Source organism: Rhipicephalus microplus, chromosome 10 (genome assembly GCF_043290135.1).
Source record: "Rhipicephalus microplus isolate Deutch F79 chromosome 10, USDA_Rmic, whole genome shotgun sequence".
In the NCBI taxonomy this organism is placed as follows: Eukaryota; Metazoa; Arthropoda; class Arachnida; order Ixodida; family Ixodidae; genus Rhipicephalus; species Rhipicephalus microplus.
The window spans coordinates 13,754,247-13,773,777 of record NC_134709.1 but is presented as its reverse complement, the minus strand read 5'-3'; positions in this window follow the sequence as shown (position 1 = coordinate 13,773,777).

The following is a 19,531-nucleotide window of genomic DNA, read 5'->3' as shown; positions in this document are numbered from 1 at the left end:
CACTACCTTCGTTGTCATTGAAAATCATGACTGCTGATTTTTCCTTACTGAATCTAAAATCTAACCTATCTCCCTCATTACCGCAGATGTCCATCAATCTCTCAAATCTTCCTTGTTGTTGGCCACTAGCACTATATCATCTGCGTACATTAATGCTGGTAGTGCCTGATTAATAAGTTTTCCTTGTTTGACTAAAGAGAGGTTGAAGCCCAGCCCACTTCCCTCTAATTTTGCCTCTAATCCTTGTAGGTACATCATGAATAATAAGGGTGACAGGGGGCACCCCTGCCTAAGCCCCCGTTTTACCTCTGCAGGCTTGGATACCCGTGTTTCCCACTTTATAACTACCTTGTTACCTTTATAGATACCCTTTAAAAGATTAGTGACCACATGTTCCACGCCTAGTGTGTCCAGTATTCCCCACAATTCCTCTTGAACCACGCTATCGTAGGCTCCCTTGATATCCAAAAATGCTAGCCACAGGGGCCTGTGTTCCTTTTCTGCTATTTCGATGCACTGCGTCAGTGAGAACAGATTGTCTTCCAAGCTCCTGTGTTTCCGAAACCCATTCTGCAGTTCCCCAGCACCCCCTCATCCTCTATCCATGCCTGCAGTCTTTCCTTTATAATCTGCATCGCCAGCCTGTAGACCACTGATGTCACTGTTATAGGACGGTAGTTGTTTATGTCAGCTTTGTACCCCTTTCCTTTATAGATCAGTAGGGTTGAGAGCTGGGCTAGTTGGTGAGACATCATTTAACCATATGGCGTAGTACCGCAATTTTCACGGGGACAAAGAGAACAAGAACACACGACACTCGCTACACTCGCAACTAATTTTATTTCAGAAGCAGCACATCATATATAACCCATAACCCTAGCGACACAGAAAAGAACTACGAACATTGAATCATTGCCAACAGAAGCTTTTGCGCAGACTCAAGCGATAGTACACGGCAGTTACGCTTACACTTTAAGATGACATAACTAAAAACAGCCCTGGGTAACATCAAATAAAAAAAAAACAAAAAAAAATTGCGGGAATTCACACGTGTTTGAAACAACATTTTGAAACGACAAAAAGGAGAGTATGACACATGCAAACACTGATCTCAATTAAGTCCTTCGAGGTAGCTGGCTTCTCGGTCACTTAACGAAACCGATGACTGACTAATGCATCCTTCTTTTCTTTTTTTAATGTGGAAGGCTTCGACAATTTCTCTGCTTAGTTGGTTTTCATGACGGAAGACTACGGTCGTGTCACTGAACAGTGGTGAGCAGCCACACTGGGAACAGTGTCTCTTTATGTGAGAATGAATGTCAGTTCTTAATGATCGCTTGTGTTCTAAAAGTCGGGTGTTCAAACATCGACCCGTCTGGCCGATGTATACCTTTCCACACGTTAGCGGCAAGCAATACACGACTGATAGGCTACAGTTATAGATCATGCTCATCCTGCTAAGTTTCCATCCATCGGGAACTTCACCATCGATTATTATTTTGCTCACTGCCTCTCTCAAAGCCTGCTTAGACTTCGGACCTAATGTCTTTATCTGCCTAATTGGACTGCCATCTGGGCCTGTTGCAAACATTGCATTTATTCGGTATGTATCGAACCAAGAAGCCTAACTGAGTACGCAGTTAGCTCCATCAACGCTTGGTGTGCCCTAAGACAAAAGATTGGGCTTATCGAGGCTGATAAGACCATCACCACTTTCCATTTGTTTTCCGCTTGCCGTAGTGACGCCACCTATACCCACCAAAGGCCATAGCCATCAAAGTGATAGTACTTAACATTTTGGCTAGGTGGCGCTTCTGACCGCCTGATGTAAAGGTTTCAGCGGGCCCTTCCATCGATCACACCTGCCACTTCGGTGGCTCTACCTAGCGCCACCAACGGTGCAAGGTGGAACGAAAGCAGGGACACTCGCTCTCAAGAAGCACCGCCATCTGGACAGGTCAGGAGTACAAGTAGGGCGTATTTATGGAAACGATCACGAACATTGGTGGGCTCATATTGCCGGAAACACCAGGAAAAGGGAGACATAGAGGTTTGTTTGAATTAAAATACTACGCTCGTTATCGCATAGATAATCTACGCCAAAACCGTTGAGGTAAACCTTGTGTCCTTACTGCGTAAAGCGTGCGTCCGAAACTGACGCAACCGGGGCCGCTTGGAGGTCGCTTAGGCTGGGGTATATATAGCAGAAAGCAAGCATTATCTTTTTATTGCTTCGAACTCTGACGCTAAGCCTAACGCGTTTTTAGCACGTTTTAAAGTTCAAAGTGAAAAGCGATAAAAGGTATATACTTGCGATCTGCTATATATAGCCCTCACAATGCGACCTCCGGCTTGTGCCGGATTGAAGCATATATAGAGCAAGCTCACGCAAAGAATATACAAGTAGCATGATGAAGGCCCAGACGTTATTACACTGCGCAATTATTAGCACAGTACCTTTAATTAAACACCCATCCACAGAGCCCCCAGATTGATTAATTTCACTGTGTGAATCTCCGTAGACTGAGCTTGAAAGCGGGAAATTCAAACTGCACAACGCTGTCTTGTTCATTTTTCGGCGAAAGGTGTCAGAAACGGGCAAAAAAATTTTCCCACGGTCTGTTATGAGGAGAAGCCAACCGCTTGCATTGTGATGCATTATGGGTGCGGTGGCGCGAAATTTAAAAAGAAAAAACCTTGCATTTATTCAGGTCAGGAGTACAAGTAGGGCGTACTTATGGAAACGATCACGAACATTGGTGGGCTCATATTGCCGGAAACACTAGGAAAAGGGAGACATAGAGGTTTGTTTGAAGTAAAATACTACGCTCGTTATCGCATAGATCAGCTACGCCGAAACCGTTGAGGTAAAGCTTGTGTCCTTTCTGCGTAAAGCGTGCGTCCGCGACTGACGCAACCGGTGCCGCTTGGAGGTCGCTTAGGCGGGGGTATATATAGCCGAAAGCAAGTATTATCTTTTTATTGCTTCGAACTCTGACGCTAAGCCTAACGCGTTTTTAGCACGTTTTAATGTTCAAAAGGAAAGGTGATAAAAGGTATATAGTCGCGATCGGCTATATATAGCCCTCACTAAGCGACCTCCGGCTGGTGCCGGATTGAAGCATATGTAGAGCAAGCTCACGCAAAGAATATACAAGTAGCATGACGAAGGCCTAGCCGTTATTACACTGCTCAATTATTAGCACAGTACCTTTAATTAAACACCCCTCCACAGAGCCCCGAGATTGATTAATTTCACTGTGTGAATCTCCGTAGATTGAGCTTGAAAGCGGGAAATTCAAACTGCACAACGCTGTCTTGTTCATTTTTCGACGAAAGGTGTCAGAAACGGGCAAAAAAATTTTCCCACGGTCTGTTATGAGGAGAAGCCAACCGCTTGCATTGTGATGCATTATGGGTGCGGTGGCGCGAAATCTAAAAAGAAAACACCTTGCATTTATTCAGGTCAGGAGTACAAGTAGGGCGTATTTATGGAAACGATCACGAACATTGGTGGGCTCATATTGCCGGAAACACCAGGAAACGGAAGGCATAGAGGTTTGTTTGAATTAAAATACTACGCTCGTTATCGCATAGATCAGCTACGCCGAAACCGTTGAGGTAAAGCTTGTGTCCTTTCTGCGTAAAGCGTGCGTCCGCGACTGACGCAACCGGGGCCGCTTGGAGGTCGCTTAGGCGGGGGTATATATAGCCGAAAGCAAGTATTATCTTTTTATTGCTTCGAACTCGGACGCTAAGCCTAACGCGTTTTTAGCACGTTTTAATGTTCAAAAGGAAAGGTGATAAAAGGTATATAGTCGCGATCGGCTATATATAGCCCTCACTAAGCGACCTCCGGCTGGTGCCGGATTGAAGCATATGTAGAGCAAGCTCACGAAAAGAATATACAAGTAGCATGATGAAGGCCTAGCCGTTATTACACTGCTCAATTATTAGCACAGTACCTTTAATTAAACATCCCTCCACAGAGCCCCCAGATTGATTAATTTCACTGTGTGAATCTCCGTAGATTGAGCATGAAAGCGGGAAATTCAAACTGCACAACGCTGTCTTGTTCATTTTTCGACGAAAGGTGTCAGAAGCGGGCCAAAAATTTTCCCACGGTCTGTTATGAGGAGAAGCCAACCGCTTGCATTGTGATGCATTATGGGTGCGGTGGCGCGAAATTTAAAAAGAAAAAACCTTGCATTTATTCAGGTCAGGAGTACAAGTAGGGCGTATTTATGGAAACGATCACGAACATTGGTGGGCTCATATTGCCGGAAACACCAGGAAAAGGGAGACATAGAGGTTTGTTTGAATTAAAATACTGCGCTCGTTATCGCATAGATCAGCTACGCCGAAACCGTTGAGGTAAAGCTTGTGTCCTTTCTGCGTAAAGCGTGCGTCCGCGACTGACGCAACCGGGGCCGCTTGGAGTTCGCTTAGGCGGGGGTATATATAGCCGAAAGCAAGTATTATCTTTTTATTGCTTCGAACTCTGACGCTAAGCCTAACGCGTTTTTAGCACGTTTTAATGTTCAAAAGGAAAGGTGATAAAAGGTATATAGTCGCGATCGGCTATATATAGCCCTCACTAAGCCACCTCCGGCTGGTGCCGGATTGAAGCATATGTAGAGCAAGCTCACGCAAAGAATATACAAGTAGCATGATGAAGGCCTAGCCGTTATTACACTTCTCAATTATTAGCACAGTACCTTTAATTAAACACCCATCTACAGAGCCCCCAGATTGATTAATTTCACTGTGTGAATCTCCGTAGATTGAGCTTGAAAGCGGGAAATTCAAACTGCACAACGCTGTCTTGTTCATTTTTCGACGAAAGGTGTCAGAAACCGGCAAAAAAAATTTTCCACGGTCTGTTAAGAGGAGAAGCCAACCGATTGCATTGTAATGCATTATGGATGCGGTGGCGCGAAATTTAAAAAGAAAAAAACCTTGCATTTATGCGGTACGTATCGCACCAAGAAGCCCAACCAAGTACGCAGTTAGCTCCATAAACCCTTGGTGTGCCCTAAGACAAAAGATTGGGATTATCGGGACTGATAAGACCATCACGTCTTTCCATTTGATTTCTACTCACCGTTGTGGTGCCACCTATAGCCACCAAAGGCCATAGCCATCAAAGTGATAGTACTTAATATTTTGGCTAGGTGGCGCTACTGGCCGCCTGATCAAAAGGCTTCAGTGGGCACATCTATCGATCCAACCTGCCAGTTCGGCGGCTCTACCTAGCGCCACCAACGGCGCACGGTGGAACGAAAGCAGGGACACTGGCTCTCAAGGAGCACCGGCTTCTGGACAGGTCAGGAGTACAAGTAGGGCGTATTTATGGAAACGATCACGAACATTGGTGGGCTCATATTGCCGGAAACACTAGGAAAAGGGAGACATAGAGGTTTGTTTGAATTAAAATACTACGCTCGTTATCGCATAGATCAGCTACGCCGAAACCGTTGAGGTAAAGCTTGTGTCCTTTCAGCGTAAAGCGTGCGTCCGCGACTGACGCAACCGGGGCCGCTTGGAGGTCGCTTAGGCGGGGGTATATATAGCCGAAAGCAAGTATTATCTTTTTATTGCTTCGAACTCTGACGCTAAGCCTAACGCGTTTTTAGCACGTTTTAATGTTCAAAAGGAAAAGTGATAAAAGGTATATACTTGCGATCGGCTATATATAGCCCCCACAAAGCGACCTCCGGCTGGTGCCGGAATGAATCATATGTAGAGCAAGCTCACGCAAAGAATAAACAAGCAGCATGATAACGGCGTAGTCGTGTTTACACAACGCAATTATCAGCACAGTACCTTTAATTAAACACCCCTCCACAGAGCCCCCAGATTGATTAATTTCACTGTGTGAATCTCCGTAGATTGAGCTTGAAAGCGGGAAATTCAAACTGCACAACGCTGTCTTGTTCATTTTTCGACGAAAGGTGTCAGAAACCGGCAAAAAAAATTTTCCACGGTCTGTTAAGAGGAGAAGCCAACCGATTGCATTGTAATGCATTATGGATGCGGTGGCGCGAAATTTAAAAAGAAAAAAACCTTGCATTTATGCGGTACGTATCGCACCAAGAAGCCCAACCAAGTACGCAGTTAGCTCCATAAACCCTTGGTGTGCCCTAAGACAAAAGATTGGGATTATCGGGACTGATAAGACCATCACGTCTTTCCATTTGATTTCTACTCACCGTTGTGGTGCCACCTATAGCCACCAAAGGCCATAGCCATCAAAGTGATAGTACTTAATATTTTGGCTAGGTGGCGCTACTGGCCGCCTTATCTAAAGGCTTCAGTGGGCACATCTATCGATCCAACCTGCCAGTTCGGCGGCTCTACCTAGCGCCACCAACGGCGCACGGTGGAACGAAAGCAGGGACACTGGCTCTCAAGGAGCACCGCCATCTGGACAGGTCAGGAGTACAAGTAGGGCATATTTATGGAAACGATCACGAACATTGGTGGGCTCATATTGCCGGAAACACTAGGAAAAGGGAGACATAGAGGTTTGTTTGAATTAAAATACTACGCTCGTTATCGCATAGGTCAGCTACGCCGTAACCGTTGAGGTAAAGCTTGTGTCCTTTCTGCGTAAAGCGTGCGTCCGCGACTGACGCAACCAGGGCCGCTTGGAGGTCGCTTAGGCGGGGGTATATATAGCCGAAAGCAAGGATTATCTTTTTATTGCTTCGAACTCTGACGCTAAGCCTAACGCGTTTTTAGCACGTTTTAATGTTCAAAAGGAAAAGTGATAAAAGGTATATACTTGTGATCGGCTATATATAGCCCCCACAAAGCGACCTCCGGCTGGTGCCGGAATGAATCATATGTAGAGCAAGCTCACGCAAAGAATAAACAAGCAGCATGATAACGGCGTAGTCGTGCTTACACAACGATATTATCAGCACAGTACCTTTAACTAAACACAGCTCTACAGGGTCCTTATATTGATTAATTTCACTGTGTGAATCTCCGTAGATTGGCCTTGAAAGCGGGAACTTCAAACTGCACAACGCTGTCTTGTTTATTTTTCGATGAAAGGTGTCAGAAACGGGCAAAAAAATTTTCCCACGGTCTGTTTTGAGGAGAAGCCAACCGCTTGCATTGTGATGCATTATGGGTGCGGTGGCGCAAATCTAAAAAGAAAACACCTTGCATTTATTCAGGTCAGGAGTACAAGTAGGGCGTATTTATGGAAACGATCACGAACATTGGTGGGCTCATATTGCCGGAAATACCAGGAAACGGAAGGCATAGAGGTTTGTTTGAATTAAAATACTACGCTCGTTATCGCATAGATCAGCTACGCCGAAACCGTTGAGGTAAAGCTTGTGTCCTTTCTGCGTAAAGCGTGCGTCCGCGACTGACGCAACCGGGGCCGCTTGGAGGTCGCTTAGGCGGGGGTATATATAGCCGAAAGCAAGTATTATCTTTTTATTGCTTCGAACTCGGACGCTAAGCCTAACGCGTTCTTAGCACGTTTTAAAGTTCAAAAGGAAAGGTGATAAAAGGTATATAGTCGCGATCGGCTATATATAGCCCTCACTAAGCGACCTCCGGCTTGTGCCGGCTTGAAGCATATATAGAGCAAGCTCACGCAAAGAATATACAAGCAGCATGATAACGGCGTAGTCGTTGTTACACAACGCAATTATCAGCACAGTACCTTTAACTAAACACAGCTCTACAGGGTCCTTATATTGATTAATTTCACTGTGTGAATCTCCGTAGATTGGCCTTGAAAGCGGGAACTTCAAACTGCACAACGCTGTCTTGTTTATTTTTCGATGAAAGGTGTCAGAAACGGGCAAAAAATTTTTCCCACGGTCTGTTATGAGGAGAAGCCAACCGCTTGCATTGTGATGCATTATGGGTGCAGTGGCGCGAAATCTAAAAAGAAAACACCTTGCATTTATTCAGGTCAGGAGTACAAGTAGGGCGTATTTATGGAAACGATCACGAACATTGGTGGGCTCATATTGCCGGAAACACCAGGAAACGGAAGGCATAGAGGTTTGTTTGAATTAAAATACTACGCTCGTTATCGCATAGATCAGCTACGCCGAAACCGTTGAGGTAAAGCTTGTGTCCTTTCTGCGTAAAGCGTGCGTCCGCGACTGACGCAACCGGGGCCGTTTGGAGGTCGCTTAGGCGGGGGTATATATAGCGGAAAGCAAGAATTATCTTTTTATTGCTTCGAACTCTGACGCTAAGCCTAACGCGTTTTTAGCACGTTTTAAAGTTCAAAAGGAAAGGTGATAAAAGGTATATACTTGCGATCGGCTATATATAGCCCTCACAATGCGACCTCCGGCTTGTGCCGGATTGAAGCATATATAGAGCAAGCTCACGCAAAGAATATACAAGTAGCATGATGAAGCCTAGCCGTTATTACACTGCGCAATTATTAGCACAGTACCTTTAATGAAACACCCCTCCACAGAGCCCCCAGATTGATCAATTTCACTGTGTGAATCTCCGTAGATTGAGCTTGAAAGCGGGAAATTCAAACTGCACAACGCTGTCTTGTTCATTTTTCGACGAAAGGTGTCAGAAACCGGCAAAAAAAATTTTCCACGGTCTGTTAAGAGGAGAAGCCAACCGCTTGCATTGTAATGCATTATGGATGCGGTGGCGCGAAATTTAAAAAGAAAAAAACCTTGCATTTATGCGGTACGTATCGCACCAAGAAGCCCAACCAAGTACGCAGTTAGCTCCATAAACCCTTGGTGTGCCCTAAGACAAAAGATTGGGCTTATCGGGACTGATAAGACCATCACGTCTTTCCATTTGATTTCTACTCACCGTTGTGGTGCCACCTATAGCCACCAAAGGCCATAGCCATCAAAGTGATAGTACTTAATATTTTGGCTAGGTGGCGCTACTGGCCGCCTTATCTAAAGGCTTCAGTGGGCACATCTATCGATCCAACCTGCCAGTTCGGCGGCTCTACCTAGCGCCACCAACGGCGCACGGTGGAACGAAAGCAGGGACACTGGCTCTCAAGGAGCACCGCCATCTGGACAGGTCAGGAGTACAAGTAGGGCATATTTATGGAAACGATCACGAACATTGGTGGGCTCATATTGCCGGAAACACTAGGAAAAGGGAGACATAGAGGTTTGTTTGAATTAAAATACTACGCTCGTTATCGCATAGGTCAGCTACGCCGTAACCGTTGAGGTAAAGCTTGTGTCCTTTCTGCGTAAAGCGTGCGTCCGCGACTGACGCAACCAGGGCCGCTTGGAGGTCGCTTAGGCGGGGGTATATATAGCCGAAAGCAAGGATTATCTTTTTATTGCTTCGAACTCTGACGCTAAGCCTAACGCGTTTTTAGCACGTTTTAATGTTCAAAAGGAAAAGTGATAAAAGGTATATACTTGTGATCGGCTATATATAGCCCCCACAAAGCGACCTCCGGCTGGTGCCGGAATGAATCATATGTAGAGCAAGCTCACGCAAAGAATAAACAAGCAGCATGATAACGGCGTAGTCGTGTTTACACAACGATATTATCAGCACAGTACCTTTAACTAAACACAGCTCTACAGGGTCCTTATATTGATTAATTTCACTGTGTGAATCTCCGTAGATTGGCCTTGAAAGCGGGAACTTCAAACTGCACAACGCTGTCTTGTTTATTTTTCGATGAAAGGTGTCAGAAACGGGCAAAAAAATTTTCCCACGGTCTGTTTTGAGGAGAAGCCAACCGCTTGCATTGTGATGCATTATGGGTGCGGTGGCGCAAATCTAAAAAGAAAACACCTTGCATTTATTCAGGTCAGGAGTACAAGTAGGGCGTATTTATGGAAACGATCACGAACATTGGTGGGCTCATATTGCCGGAAACACCAGGAAACGGAAGGCATAGAGGTTTGTTTGAATTAAAATACTACGCTCGTTATCGCATAGATCAGCTACGCCGAAACCGTTGAGGTAAAGCTTGTGTCCTTTCTGCGTAAAGCGTGCGTCCGCGACTGACGCAACCGGGGCCGCTTGGAGGTCGCTTAGGCGGGGGTATATATAGCCGAAAGCAAGTATTATCTTTTTATTGCTTCGAACTCGGACGCTAAGCCTAACGCGTTCTTAGCACGTTTTAAAGTTCAAAAGGAAAGGTGATAAAAGGTATATAGTCGCGATCGGCTATATATAGCCCTCGCTAAGCGACCTCCGGCTTGTGCCGGCTTGAAGCATATATAGAGCAAGCTCACGCAAAGAATATACAAGCAGCATGATAACGGCGTAGTCGTTGTTACACAACGCAATTATCAGCACAGTACCTTTAACTAAACACAGCTCTACAGGGTCCTTATATTGATTAATTTCACTGTGTGAATCTCCGTAGATTGGCCTTGAAAGCGGGAACTTCAAACTGCACAACGCTGTCTTGTTTATTTTTCGATGAAAGGTGTCAGAAACGGGCAAAAAAATTTTCCCACGGTCTGTTATGAGGAGAAGCCAACCGCTTGCATTGTGATGCATTATGGGTGCAGTGGCGCGAAATCTAAAAAGAAAACACCTTGCATTTATTCAGGTCAGGAGTACAAGTAGGGCGTATTTATGGAAACGATCACGAACATTGGTGGGCTCATATTGCCGGAAACACCAGGAAACGGAAGGCATAGAGGTTTGTTTGAATTAAAATACTACGCTCGTTATCGCATAGATCAGCTACGCCGAAACCGTTGAGGTAAAGCTTGTGTCCTTTCTGCGTAAAGCGTGCGTCCGCGACTGACGCAACCGGGGCCGTTTGGAGGTCGCTTAGGCGGGGGTATATATAGCGGAAAGCAAGAATTATCTTTTTATTGCTTCGAACTCTGACGCTAAGCCTAACGCGTTTTTAGCACGTTTTAAAGTTCAAAAGGAAAGGTGATAAAAGGTATATACTTGCGATCGGCTATATATAGCCCTCACAATGCGACCTCCGGCTTGTGCCGGATTGAAGCATATATAGAGCAAGCTCACGCAAAGAATATACAAGTAGCATGATGAAGCCTAGCCGTTATTACACTGCGCAATTATTAGCACAGTACCTTTAATGAAACACCCCTCCACAGAGCCCCCAGATTGATCAATTTCACTGTGTGAATCTCCGTAGATTGAGCTTGAAAGCGGGAAATTCAAACTGCACAACGCTGTCTTGTTCATTTTTCGACGAAAGGTGTCAGAAACCGGCAAAAAAAATTTTCCACGGTCTGTTAGGAGGAGAAGCCAACCGCTTGCATTGTAATGCATTATGGATGCGGTGGCGCGAAATGTAAAAAGAAAAAAACGTTGCATTTATGCGGTACGTATCGCACCAAGAAGCCCAACCAAGTACGCAGTTAGCTCCATAAACCCTTGGTGTGCCCTAAGACAAAAGATTGGGCTTATCGGGACTGATAAGACCATCACGTCTTTCCATTTGATTTCTACTCACCGTTGTGGTGCCACCTATAGCCACCAAAGGCCATAGCCATCAAAGTGATAGTACTTAATATTTTGGCTAGGTGGCGCTACTGGCCGCCTTATCTAAAGGTTTCAGTGGGCACATCTATCGATCCAACCTGCCAGTTCGGCGGCTCTACCTAGCGCCACCAACGGCGCACGGTGGAACGAAAGCAGGGACACTGGCTCTCAAGGAGCACCGCCATCTGGACAGGTCAGGAGTACAAGTAGGGCATAATTATGGAAACGATCACGAACATTGGTGGGCTCATATTGCCGGAAACACTAGGAAAAAGGAGACATAGAGGTTTGTTTGAATTAAAATACTACGCTCGTGATCGCATAGGTCAGCTACGCCGTAACCGTTGAGGTAAAGCTTGTGTCCTTTCTGCGTAAAGCGTGCGTCCGCGACTGACGCAACCGGGGACGCTTGGAGGTCGCTTAGGCGGGGGTATATATAGCCGAAAGCAAGTATTATCTTTTTATTGCTTCGAACTCTGACGCTAAGCCTAACGCGTTTTTAGCACGTTTTAATGTTCAAAAGGAAAAGTGATAAAAGGTATATACTTGCGATCGGCTATATATAGCCCCCACAAAGCGACCTCCGGCTGGTGCCGGAATGAATCATATGTAGAGCAAGCTCACGCAAAGAATAAACAAGCAGCATGATAACGGCGTAGTCGTTGTTACACAACGCAATTATCAGCACAGTACCTTTAACTAAACACAGCTCTACAGGGTCCTTATATTGATTAATTTCACTGTGTGAATCTCCGTAGATTGGCCTTGAAAGCGGGAACTTCAAACTGCACAACGCTGTCTTGTTTATTTTTCGATGAAAGGTGTCAGAAACGGGCAAAAAAATTTTCCCACGGTCTGTTATGAGGAGAAGCCAACCGCTTGCATTGTGATGCATTATGGGTGCGGTGGCGCGAAATCTAAAAAGAAAACACCTTGCATTTATTCAGGTCAGGAGTACAAGTAGGGTGTATTTATGGAAACGATCACGAACATTGGTGGGCTCATATTGCCGGAAACACCAGGAAACGGAAGGCATAGAGGTTTGTTTGAATTAAAATACTACGCTCGTTATCGCATAGGTCAGCTACGCCGTAACCGTTGAGGTAAAGCTTGTGTCCTTTCTGCGTAAAGCGTGCGTCCGCGACTGACGCAACCGGGGACGCTTGGAGGTCGCTTAGGCGGGGGTATATATAGCCGAAAGCAAGTATTATCTTTTTATTGCTTCGAACTCTGACGCTAAGCCTAACGCGTTTTTAGCACGTTTTAATGTTCAAAAGGAAAGGTGATAAAAGGTATATAGTCGCGATCGGCTATATATAGCCCGCACTAAGCGACCTCCGGCTTGTGCCGGCTTGAAGCATATATAGAGCAAGCTCACGCAAAGAATATACAAGCAGCATGATAACGGCGTAGTCGTTGTTACACAACGCAATTATCAGCACAGTACCTTTAACTAAACACAGCTCTACAGGGTCCTTATATTGATTAATTTCACTGTGTGAATCTCCGTAGATTGGCCTTGAAAGCGGGAACTTCAAACTGCACAACGCTGTCTTGTTTATTTTTCGATGAAAGGTGTCAGAAACGGGCAAAAAAATTTTCCCACGGTCTGTTATGAGGAGAAGCCAACCGCTTGCATTGTGATGCATTATGGGTGCAGTGGCGCGAAATCTAAAAAGAAAACACCTTGCATTTATTCAGGTCAGGAGTACAAGTAGGGCGTATTTATGGAAACGATCACGAACATTGGTGGGCTCATATTGCCGGAAACACCAGGAAACGGAAGGCATAGAGGTTTGTTTGAATTAAAATACTACGCTCGTTATCGCATAGATCAGCTACGCCGAAACCGTTGAGGTAAAGCTTGTGTCCTTTCTGCGTAAAGCGTGCGTCCGCGACTGACGCAACCGGGGCCGCTTGGAGGTCGCTTAGGCGGGGGTATATATAGCCGAAAGCAAGTATTATCTTTTTATTGCTTCGAACTCTGACGCTAAGCCTAACGCGTTTTTAGCACGTTTTAAAGTTCAAAAGGAAAGGTGATAAAAGGTATATACTTGCGATCGGCTATATATAGCCCTCACTAAGCGACCTCCGGCTTGTGCCGGCTTGAAGCATATATAGAGCAAGCTCACGCAAAGAATATACAAGCAGCATGATAACGGCGTAGTCATTGTTACACAACGCAATTATCAGCACAGTACCTTTAACTAAACACAGCTCTACAGGGTCCTTATATTGATTAATTTCACTGTGTGAATCTCCGTAGATTGGCCTTGAAAGCGGGAACTTCAAACTGCACAACGCTGTCTTGTTTATTTTTCGATGAAAGGTGTCAGAAACGGGCAAAAAAATTTTCCCACGGTCTGTTATGAGGAGAAGCCAACCGCTTGCATTGTAATGCATTATGGATGCGGTGGCGCGAAATTTAAAAAGAAAAAACCTTGCATTTATGCGTTACGTATCGCACCAAGAAGCCCAACCAAGTACGCAGTTAGCTCCAGAAACCCTCGGTGTGCCCTAAGACAAAAGATTGGGATTATCGGGACTGATAAGACCATCACGTCTTTCCATTTGATTTCTACTCACCGTTGTGGTGCCACCTATAGCTACTAAAGGCCATAGCCATCAAAGTGATAGTACTTAATATTTTGGCTAGGTGGCGCTACTGGCCGCCTTATCTAAAGGCTTCAGTGGGCACATCTATCGATCCAACCTGCCAGTTCGGCGGCTCTACCTAGCGCCACCAACGGCGCACGGTGGAACGAAAGCAGGGACACTCGCTCTCAAGGAGCACCGCCATCTGGACAGGTCAGGAGTACAAGTAGGGCATATTTATGGAAACGATCACGAACATTGGTGGGCTCATATTGCCGGAAACACTAGGAAAAGGGAGACATAGAGGTTTGTTTGAATTAAAATACTACGCTCGTTATCGCATAGGGCAGCTACGCCGTAACCGTTGAGGTAAAGCTTGTGTCCTTTCTGCGTAAAGCGTGCGTCCGCGACTGACGCAACCAGGGCCGCTTGGAGGTCGCTTAGGCGGGGGTATATATAGCCGAAAGCAAGGATTATCTTTTTATTGCTTCGAACTCTGACGCTAAGCCTAACGCGTTTTTAGCACGTTTTAATGTTCAAAAGGAAAAGTGATAAAAGGTATATACTTGTGATCGGCTATATATAGCCCCCACAAAGCGACCTCCGGCTGGTGCCGGAATGAATCATATGTAGAGCAAGCTCACGCAAAGAATAAACAAGCAGCATGATAACGGCGTAGTCGTGTTTACACAACGATATTATCAGCACAGTACCTTTAACTAAACACAGCTCTACAGGGTCCTTATATTGATTAATTTCACTGTGTGAATCTCCGTAGATTGGCCTTGAAAGCGGGAACTTCAAACTGCACAACGCTGTCTTGTTTATTTTTCGATGAAAGGTGTCAGAAACGGGCAAAAAAATTTTCCCACGGTCTGTTTTGAGGAGAAGCCAACCGCTTGCATTGTGATGCATTATGGGTGCGGTGGCGCAAATCTAAAAAGAAAACACCTTGCATTTATTCAGGTCAGGAGTACAAGTAGGGCGTATTTATGGAAACGATCACGAACATTGGTGGGCTCATATTGCCGGAAACACCAGGAAACGGAAGGCATAGAGGTTTGTTTGAATTAAAATACTACGCTCGTTATCGCATAGATCAGCTACGCCGAAACCGTTGAGGTAAAGCTTGTGTCCTTTCTGCGTAAAGCGTGCGTCCGCGACTGACGCAACCGGGGCCGCTTGGAGGTCGCTTAGGCGGGGGTATATATAGCCGAAAGCAAGTATTATCTTTTTATTGCTTCGAACTCGGACGCTAAGCCTAACGCGTTTTTAGCACGTTTTAAAGTTCAAAAGGAAAGGTGATAAAAGGTATATAGTCGCGATCGGCTATATATAGCCCTCACTAAGCGACCTCCGGCTTGTGCCGGCTTGAAGCATATATAGAGCAAGCTCACGCAAAGAATATACAAGTAGCATGATGAAGCCTAGCCGTTATTACACTGCGCAATTATTAGCACAGTACCTTTAATGAAACACCCCTCCACAGAGCCCCCAGATTGATCAATTTCACTGTGTGAATCTCCGTAGATTGAGCTTGAAAGCGGGAAATTCAAACTGCACAACGCTGTCTTGTTCATTTTTCGACGAAAGGTGTCAGAAACCGGCAAAAAAAAATTTTCCACGGTCTGTTAAGAGGAGAAGCCAACCGCTTGCATTGTAATGCATTATGGATGCGGTGGCGCGAAATTTAAAAAGAAAAAAACCTTGCATTTATGCGGTACGTATCGCACCAAGAAGCCCAACCAAGTACGCAGTTAGCTCCATAAACCCTTGGTGTGCCCTAAGACAAAAGATTGGGCTTATCGGGACTGATAAGACCATCACGTCTTTCCATTTGATTTCTACTCACCGTTGTGGTGCCACCTATAGCCACCAAAGGCCACAGCCATCAAAGTGATAGTACTTAATATTTTGGCTAGGTGGCGCTACTGGCCGCCTTATCTAAAGGTTTCAGTGGGCACATCTATCGGTCCAACCTGCCAGTTCGGCGGCTCTACCTAGCGCCACCAACGGCGCACGGTGGAACGAAAGCAGGGACACTGGCTCTCAAGGAGCACCGCCATCTGGACAGGTCAGGAGTACAAGTAGGGCATAATTATGGAAACGATCACGAACATTGGTGGGCTCATATTGCCGGAAACACTAGGAAAAAGGAGACATAGAGGTTTGTTTGAATTAAAATACTACGCTCGTTATCGCATAGGTCAGCTACGCCGTAACCGTTGAGGTAAAGCTTGTGTCCTTTCAGCGTAAAGCGTGCGTCCGCGACTGACGGAACCGGGGACGCTTGGAGGTCGCTTAGGCGGGGGTATATATAGCCGAAAGCAAGTATTATCTTTTTATTGCTTCGAACTCTGACGCTAAGCCTAACGCGTTTTTAGCACGTTTTAATGTTCAAAAGGAACAGTGATAAAAGGTATATACTTGCGATCGGCTATATATAGCCCACACAAAGCGACCTCCGGCTGGTGCCGGAATGAATCATATGTAGAGCAAGCTCACGCAAAGAATAAAGAAGCAGCATGATAACGGCGTAGTCGTTGTTACACAACGCAATTATCAGCACAGTACCTTTAACTAAACACAGCTCTACAGGGTCCTTATATTGATTAATTTCACTGTGTGAATCTCCGTAGATTGGCCTTGAAAGCGGGAACTTCAAACTGCACAACGCTGTCTTGTTTATTTTTCGATGAAAGGTGTCAGAAACGGGCAAAAAAATTTTCCCACGGTCTGTTATGAGGAGAAGCCAACCGCTTGCATTGTGATGCATTATGGGTGCGGTGGCGCGAAATCTAAAAAGAAAACACCTTGCATTTATTCAGGTCAGGAGTACAAGTAGGGCGTATTTATGGAAACGATCACGAACATTGGTGGGCTCATATTGCCAGAAACACCAGGAAACGGAAGGCGTAGAGGTTTGTTTGAATTAAAATACTACGCTCGTTATCGCATAGATCAGCTACGCCGAAACCGTTGAGGTAAAGCTTGTGTCCTTTCTGCGTAAAGCGTGCGTCCGCGACTGACGCAACCGGCGCCGCTTGGAGGTCGCTTAGGCGGGGGTATATATAGCCGAAAGCAAGTATTATCTTTTTATTGCTTCGAACTCTGACGCTAAGCCTAACGCGTTTTTAGCACGTTTTAAAGTTAAATAGGAAAGGTGATAAAAGGTATATACTTGCGATCGGCTATATATAGCCCCCACAAAGCGACCTCCGGCTGGTGCCGGATTGAATCATATGTAGAGCAAGCTCACACAAAGGATGAACAAGCAGCATGATAACGGCGTAGTCGTTGTTACTCAACGCAATTATCAGCACAGTACCTTTAACTAAACACACCTCTACAGGGTCCTTATATTGATTAATTCTACTGTGTGAATCTCCGTAGATTGGGCTTGAGAGCGGGAAATTCAAACTGCACAACGCTGTCTTGTTCATTTTTCGACGAAAGGTGTCAGAAACCGGCAAAAAAATTTTCCACGGTCTGTTAAGAGGAGAAGCCAACCGCTTGCATTGTAATGCATTATGGATGCGGTGACGCGAAATTTAAAAAGAAAAAAACCTTGCATTTATGCGGTACGTATCGCACCAAGAAGCCCAACCAAGTACGCAGTTAGCTCCATAAACCCTTGGTGTGCCCTAAGACAAAAGATTGGGCTTATCGGGACTGATAAGACCATCACGTCTTTCCATTTGATTTCTACTCACCGTTGTGGTGCCACCTATAGCCACCAAAGGCCATAGCCATCAAAGTGATAGTACTTAATATTTTGGCTAGGTGGCGCTACTGGCCGCCTGATCTAAAGGCTTCAGTGGGCACATCTATCGATCCAACCTGCCAGTTCGGCGGCTCTACTTAGCGCCACCAACGGCGCACGGTGGAACGAAAGCAGGGACACTGGCTCTCAAGGAGCACCGCCATCTGGACAGGTCAGGAGTACAAGTAGGGCGTATTTATGGAAACGATCACGAACATTGGTGGGCTCATATTGCCGGAAACACTAGGAAAAGGGAGACATAGAGGTTTGTTTGAATTAAAATACTACGCTCGTTATCGCATAGTTCAGCTACGCCGTAACCGTTGAGGTAAAGCTTGTGTCCTTTCTGCGTAAAGCGTGCGTCCGCGACTGACGCAACCGGGGCCGCTTGGAGGTCGCTTAGGCGGGGGTATATATAGCCGAGAGCAAGTATTATCTTTTTATTGCTTCGAACTCTGACGCTAAGCCTAACGCGTTTTTAGCACGTTTTAAAGTTCAAAAGGAAAGGTGATAAGAGGTATATAGTCGCGATCGGCTATATATAGCCCTCACTAAGCGACCTCCGGCTTGTGCCGGCTTGAAGCATATATAGAGCAAGCTCACGCAAAGAATATACAAGCAGCATGATAACGGCGTAGTCGCTGTTACACAACGCAATTATCAGCACAGTACCTTTAACTAAACACAGCTCTACAGGGTCCTTATATTGATTAATTTCACTGTGTGAATCTCCGTAGATTGGCCTTGAAAGCGGGAACTTCAAACTGCACAACGCTGTCTTGTTTATTTTTCGATGAAAGGTGTCAGAAACGGGCAAAAAAATTTTCCCACGGTCTGTTATGAGGAGAAGCCAACCGCTTGCATTGTGATGCATTATGGGTGCGGTGGCGCGAAATCTAAAAAGAAAACACCTTGCATTTATTCAGGTCAGGAGTACAAGTAGGGCGTACTTATCGAAACGATCACGAACATTGGTGGGCTCATATTGCCGGAAACACCAGGAAACGGAAGGCATAGAGGTTTGTTTGAATTAAAATACTACGCTCGTTATCGCATAGATCAGCTACGCCGAAACCGTTGAGGTAAAGCTTGTGTCCTTTCTGCGTAAAGCGTGCGTCCGCGACTGACGCAACCGGGGCCGATTGGAGGTCGCTTTGGCTGGGGTATATATAGCCGAAAGCAAATGTTATCTTTTTATTGCTTCGAACTCTGACGCTAAGCCTAACGCGTTTTTAACACGTTTTAAAGTTCAAAAGGAAAGGTGATAAAAGGTATATAGTCGCGATCGGCTATATATAGCCCTCACTAAGCGACCTCCGGCTTGTGCCGGCTTGAAGCATATATAGAGCAAGCTCACGCAAAGAATATACAAGCAGCATGATAACGGCGTAGTCGTTGTTACACAACGCAATTATCAGCACAGTATCTTTAACTAAACACAGCTCTACAGGGTCCTTATATTGATTAATTTCACTGTGTGAATCTCCGTAGATTGGCCTTGAAAGCGGGAACTTCAAACTGCACAACGCTGTCTTGTTTATTTTTCGATGAAAGGTGTCAGAAACCGGCAAAAAAAATTTTCCACGGTCTGTTAAGAGGAGAAGCCAACCGCTTGCATTGTAATGCATTATGGATGCGGTGGCGCGAAATTTAAAAAGAAAAAAACCTTGCATTTATGCGGTACGTATCGCACCAAGAAGCCCA